We start from the raw sequence: 7538 nt of genomic DNA on the forward strand, positions 1-7538 counted from the left end.
GATTAAAAATCTTCCAACAAACAAAAGTCCAGGACCAGATGGCTTCACAGATCAGTTCTGTCAAACATTTAGAGAAGAGCTAACACCCATCCTTCTCAAACTCTTCCAAAAAATTGCAGAGGAAGGAACACTCCCAAACTCATTCTACGATGCCAACATCACCCTGATACCAAACCAGACAAAGATACTACAAAAAAAGGAAATTACAGACCAATATCACTGATGAATATAGATGCAAAAATCCTCAACAAAATACTAGCAAACAGAATCCAACAACACATTAAAAGGATCATACACCATGATCAAGTAGGATTTATCTCAGGGATGCAAGCATTCTTCAATATATGCAAATCAATCAATGTGATACACCATATTAATAAATTGAAAAATAAAAACCATATGATCATCTCATTAGATGCAGAAAAAGGTTTTGACAAAATTCGACACCCATTTATGATAAAAAAAAAAAACTCTCCAGAAAGTGGGCATAGAGGGAACCTACCTCAACATAATAAAGGCCATATATGAAAAACCCACAGCAAATATCATTCTCAATGGTGAAAAACTGAAAGCATTTCCTCTAAGATCAAGAACAAGACAAGGATGTCCACTCTCACCACTATTACTCAATATAGTTTTGGAAGTCCTAGCCACAGAAATCAGAGAAGAAAAAGAAATAAAACGAATACAAATTGGAAAAGAAGAAGTAAAACTGTCACTATTTGCAGATAACATACTGTACATAGATAATCCTCAAGATGCCACCAGGAAACTACTAGAGCTAATCAATGAATTTGGTAAAGTTGCAGGATACAAAATTAATGCACAGAAATCTCTTGCATTCCTATACACTTATAACGAAAGATCAGAAAGCAAAATTAAGGAAACAATCCCATTCACCATTGCATCAAAAAGAATAAAATACCTAGGAATAAACCTACCTTAGGAGGTAAAAGACCTGTACTCAGAAAATTATAGGACAGTGATGAAAGAAATCAAAGATGACACAAACAGATAGAGAGATATACCATGTTCTTGGATTGGAAGAATCAATATTGTGAAAATGACTATACTACCCAAAGCAATCTACAGATTCAATGCAATCCCTATCAAATTACCAATGGCATTTTTTTAGAGAAGTAGAACAAAAAATCTTAAAATTTGTATGGAAACACAAAAGACCCCTAACAGCCAAACAATCTTGAGGGAATAAAAGGGAGCTGGAGGAATCAGACTCCCTGACTTCAGACTATACTACAAAGCTACAGTAATGAAGACAATATGGTACTGGCACAAAAACAGAAATATAGATCAATGGAACAGGATAGAAAACCCAGAGATTAACCCACGCACCTATGGTCAACTAATCTATGACAAAGGAGGCAAGGATATACAATGGAGAAAAGACAGTCTCTTCAATAAGTGGTGCTGGGAAAACTGGACAGCTACATGTAAAAGAATGAAATTAGAATACTCCCTAACAGCATACACAAAAATAAACTCAAAATGGATTAAAGGCCCAAATGTAAGACTGGACACTATAAAACTCTTAGAGGAAAATATAGGAAGAACACTCTTTGATGTAAATCACAGCAAGATCTTTTTGACCCACCTCCTAGAGTAATGGAAATAAAAACAAAAATAAACAAATGGGACCTAATGAAACTTCAAAGCTTTTGCACAGCAAAGGAAACTATAAACAAGATGAAAAGACAACCCTCAGAATGGGAGAAAATATTTGCAAACAAATCAATGGACAAAGGATTAATCTCCAAAATACATAAACAGCTCAGGAAGCTCAATATTAACAAAACAAACAACCCAATCAAAAAATGGGCAGAAGACCTAAATAGACATTTCTCCAAAGAAGATATACAGATTGCCAACAAACACATGAAAGGATGCTCAACATCACTAATCATAAGAGAAATGCAAATCAAAACTACAATGAGGTATCACCTCACACCAGTTAGAATGGGCATCATCAGAAAATCTACAAACAACAAATGCTGGGGAGGGTGTGGAGAAAAGGGAACCCTCTTGCACTGTTGGTGGGAATGTAAATTGGTACAGCCACTATGGAGAACAGTATGGAGCTTCCTTAAAAAACTAAAAATAGAATTACATAGACCCAGCAATCACACTACTGGGCATATACCCAGAGAAGACCATAATTCAAAAAGACACATGCACCCCAATGTTTATTGCAGCACTATTTACAATAGCCAGGTCATGGAAGCAACCTAAATGCCCATTGACAGACGAATGGATAAAGAAGATGTAGTGCATATATACAATGGAATATTACTCAGCCATAAAAAGGAACGAAATCAGATCATTTGTAGAGACGTGGATGGACCTAGAGACTGCCATACAGAGTGAAGTAAGTCAGAAAGAGAAAAACAAATATTGTATATTAACGCATATATGTGAAATCTAGAAAAATGGTACAGATGATCCGGTTTGCAAGGCAGAAATAGAGACACAGATGTAAAGAACAAACGTATGGACACCAAGGGGGGAAAGTGGCTGGGGGGTGGTGGTGGTGGTGGTGGTGGGATGAATTGAGAGATTGGGGTTGACATATATACACTAATATGTATAAAATAGATAACTAATAAGAACCTGCTGTATAAAAAAATAAAATAAAATTCAAAAAAAACTATAAAAAAGAAAAAAAAAGAACAAAATAATGTCATTTGCAGCAACATGGATGGACCTAGAGATTCTCATACTGAGTGAAGTAAGTCAGACAGAGAAAGAGAGACTGTTTAAGAAATGTCTCTGCTTTGCTGCTTGGGGCTTTCTCCAAGGCTGCCGAAGCCCACTTAGCCAACATAGGTACAACACAGACAGCCATGGAGTTGGTATTTGCAGGAGCAACTTCAATCAATAGTGACTAGGAGTCAATGGATAAATGGCCAAACTTCTCAGTCTCCATGGAAATCCTTCTGGGACACATGCTAATAGTTCCTCAGGGAATCCCCAAAGTGATTGAGCCCCAGTTGCCAAAGGCAATAACCAGATTATTAATAAACACTCTATTGTTCCTTCTGCTTCCTGAGATCAATTCCCAAGTAAAGTTCCAACACAAGTTCTTTTCTCAGGTGCTGCTTTCAAGGGCACTCAAAATAAAACACAGAAAACCAATCTTTGCCAGAGAAGCAGAGTCACTGCCAATCTGAGAATTGACCTGGCAGGAACTGGAGGAATAAATAACCCTACCTATCTCCTTCAACCCTGTGATGTCCTGCCAGGGCATCTCGGAAGCCAGAGGCAAGAAAACCCAGCGATAGGGTCTCTAAAAGTCAGTCTCACAGGGAACAGAGAAGGAAAGATGAAGAAGGGCAGAGTGGATTGGGACAGGCAAATAGAAACTATTCACTTCAGCCCAACCCTACTGTCTCTCAGCAGTTTCCAAGTCCTTCAAATATTGCATCATTTCAGGGTGATGAATTCCATCACACTGTTGCCTGAAATCTAAAACGTTAGTCACCACCAGAGCTATTCTGATAAGGTAGTGAGGAAAACAGAGGCAAAGGAACAATTAACATCCTTCTTGCCCCCATTCTGTAGCAGCACCCCACTTTTCCCTTAGAAATAATAGTGACTCTCTTCTCTGTTGGTTCATGTATATGAGGCACCTCTAATGATCTGCAGCAGGTTCAGTTTATAATTTATTAGAACCAAGGCTGTGGTCTCTGGAGAAAGCATTCTACCTTTGGGCCCTAGGACCTCCAAACACATTAAACTCAAGGACACAGGGAAGGGAGGAAAATTTTTTCTAAGTAGGTTATTTCTTGTAATAGTGAGAGGGGATACTTCTACCTCCATCCCTGGTTTTCCAGACCTGTGAATTCTCTGGGTGGGAGAGGTGGAACCATATGTTAGCTGTTAGTCATTTTTACAGACGGTAGGACAGCACCCTAACCTATAGGACTATAAATGAGGCTTCAGCAGGCTGTCTTACTGCTATTTGCAGTGTAATAGGAAGCCTCTAAAATGGTTCCCAAAGATCACTGCTTTTAGGTATGCATGTCCTTGTGTATTCCCCTCCCCTTGAACATGAGCTGGACCTAGTCACTTGTTTCCAATGAATAGAATATAGCAAAAGTGATGGGATGTCACGTCTAAGATTAGATTACAAAGACTCTGGCTTCTGTCTTGCTGGTTTTCTCTTGCTCTCTGTTCGTTTGCCCTGATGGAATCCAGCTGCTAAGCTGTAAGCTGCTCTTTGAGGAGGTCCACATGGCAAGAAACTGATATCTCCAGCCAATAGACAGCCAGGACCTGAAGCCTGCCAACAGCTGTGTGTGTGAGTGAGTGATTCCTCCCCTACTCAAGGCTTGAGAAGACCACATCCCTGGCCCATATCTTGCTAGCAGCTTTGTGAGCGACCCTAAGTCAGAGGTACCCAGCTAAGCCATGCCTATATCCGTGACCCATCAAGAAACTGGGAGATAATGTTTGTTGTTTTAAAATGTGAAGTTTTGGGGTAATTTGCAGTAGATAGCTAATATATCCAGTCAGCTCTTTCTGGATGATAGGGTATATAGAAATAGCAATGAATTCTGTAGTCACGAGCCCCATGCTATACTTTTGTTGTTCTTAAAAAATGAGTTCCCTGTTTGGAGCCAATATTATGTGGAACACCATGGTAATAGATAAAGCTCTATATACATCCCAAAACGATAGTGCCGGCAAAAGCATTGTGGGTAAGGAAAGCAAAGTCTATAAATGAAATGGGTATCTTTTCCCACTAGGACAAAACCTTGCCTTCTCCGTAATAAACGGGGTCCAATGTAATTATTCTGCTACCAGGTGGCTATCGGTCCCTCGGGTAATGGTGCCACATTAGACGCTTATATTGGCTTCTTTTTTGACAGAGTGGCCTTGGCAATGGTGATAGCTTGAGCAGCCTCGGTAAGGGGACATCTGTGTTGTTGGGCCCATGTATGGCGCCCACCCCTGCTGCCATGACCACTTTGCATATGGAGCGAGCACAGGGTCACCTGGAAAAAGGACTGACATCCCTCAGACAGATCATCTTGTCCATTTGATTGTTTGGAACCTCGTCTGCAGTTAATGCCCTTGGTGAGTATATTCACAGGACATATAGATGTCTTTACACTTTGTACCCACTCCTAGAGATCCATCTACATCCATCTCCCCAGACCTCCTTGTCGCCAGTCTTCTGATCCTGCAAGAGCCAAAGTCCTTGCACTGCCAAAAGTTCTACCCACTCAGAGGATTTCCCATCACCACTATCTTTTAGGGCCACCCCTGAGTAGGTCCGTAAGTACTGGCATCCACTTCTTGTTGGTGCCAGGATACTGTGTAGATCCACCCATACACCTAGTCTGTCATTGTCTTTTCTTCTTTCACTAGCCATGAGAAACTTCCATGGAGCCATAGGTATGGTTGTAAGGAGAAAGTGTAAGTGCCACGGGGGTCTGAGCCACTTGCTTAGACAAGGCACTGTGTCTTCCAGACCACAGAGGCTTGCTGATTTTCTATCTGCATTCTCAGTTGGATATTCAAAACTTTTAATTTCTTCTTTTCTCTGTGAATTCTCTTTAGGGTCTCCAGAGGTAGCCAGCCTGCACTGCAATCTGAATAATCACCATTGTCATCAGAATGACTAAGAAGCACAGCCACTGATCTCAAAACATAATACCCTCCGTGTGCATTGTTGCTGCAATAAAGCAAGAGGAAAGAGAGCTAACTCCATGTGGGCTTCCGTTATTTATTGCCTCTGTGTCAGGCACTGTGCTAAGAAATAATGAAACCACTCATATCAAGACAGATGAGTCTTTGGACTTGGATGGCACTTACATTCTAGTGGGGGGAGGAAAACAAAAAGCAAGAAAGCAGATTGATTCGTCAACTCAGATACTGATAGGCGCTGCCGATAAAAGAGGCTGTGGGAAAAGCAGGGCTTGGCAAACTCTTCCTGAAGATGGTAAATAGCTTCAGCCTCATGGACCATATGGTCTCTGTTGCTGCTACACATAGCCCTCAACTCTGCTGGTGTAACACGAAGGCAGCCATAGGCAACATGTGAATAAATAGGTGTGAACAGATTTGACCCTTGGACCATAATTTGCCAAGCCCTGGGATAGGGCAAGCTTGGCCGGGGGTAGGGGAGTGTGCTAAACAAGAATGGAAAGAGTATGAGGTGATGTCACCAAAATAGGATGCCACTGAGTCTGGAGTTTTTCTAATTATGACAGAAAGCCACTGGAGGGTTTTGAACAGAGCGATAAGCAGAGAGACCTGTTCCTGTCAGAGAGAGGAAAGAAAATAGCAATCCCTTATTTACAGAGCACGTGGCCACTGCTTGGCTCATAGAGGTAGCTAATACCTTCCTGGGTATTGGTCGCTAAGGCGTTGTGCCTCCAAAGGGTCACCAAATCCTAGAATAGAAGGGACTATAGAAACAAGGTAGCATGTCTCTTGTGTTTTACAGATAAGTGCATTGAAACCCAGAGAGGTTAGATGCTTTGCCCAAGATCGCTCAGCAAGTCGGCTGCAGGGCTGGGGCTGGAACCCAAAGGAGCTAGAAGCTTGGCCTGATAACAAAGCAGTCATGGTGGGAAGGGCAGCATGATTCTGGATCCAGTATGGTGATGTCACTTGGCCATATCGGCACGTCCAGCCCCACAGGGACTCAATGTAAGAGTTCCTGGGAGAGACAAGTTATGAGAAAAACCTGAGCAGAAAAGATTTCCAGGTGCAAGGGACAAAGCAGTGGCCTTGAGTGCACAGAGGAAGTCTTGGGCATGACTGTTCTTGCCGTGGCTGTTGACTGAAGAATCATGGACATGGGACTCCCCTGGAAGAGGCCAGAGGGGGACAGGACAACAATGGCAGGCGCCAAGTGCAAACGACAAGGGCTTCTTTCTGAGACCACCTGATAGAACCCCAAGAAAGCTCAGAAACACTCGAGTGACACTTTGAGAAAAGTTGAAGTGTGTGATAGCAATTGAGACCAGTGAAACGTGATTTACTGCTGTCAATGGCAACCCATTTTTGTCACCCAGTCTGGTGTGCTCCCAGGAAACACAAGTCACGTTCCAGAGTCATGTGAGAAGATGTGGACCCCTATCCTAGTCCTTTCAGCAGATACACGAGCACCGTCTTAAATGTCTACCTACTACCTCCAACAGGTAGCTTTTTCTTGGAGCTGGTACACCTACTATCAATGACCCCAGATCCGTGCCAAAGGCAAGCTTTGGCAACCTAGCACACGGGTCTGGGCAGGATGGTGAGAGATGGAGGGTCACTCCTTTCATGTGGAATACAGCACGGCTGGGCAGCAGGAGGGCTGGGCTTGGGATCTTGAAGTCAGATCTCAGGAGACAGAGCTCCTCCCCAAGCAGGGAAGCGAGTCTTACCAGGTCGAGACAAGGCAGCCTTCCTTTCCTTCCTGGGCTAGGGCTTCAGTCCCGCCTCTTGCACAGCAAAGCTACTTTTTTATTTTTAGGGGAAAAAACTGCTATGAAATGTACTTTCCAATTTTAGGGCTCTTTCCTGGG

The sequence above is a fragment of the Balaenoptera borealis genome (genome assembly GCF_965194805.1).
Source record: "Balaenoptera borealis genome assembly, chromosome: 11".
Lineage (NCBI taxonomy): Eukaryota > Metazoa > Chordata > Mammalia > Artiodactyla > Balaenopteridae > Balaenoptera > Balaenoptera borealis.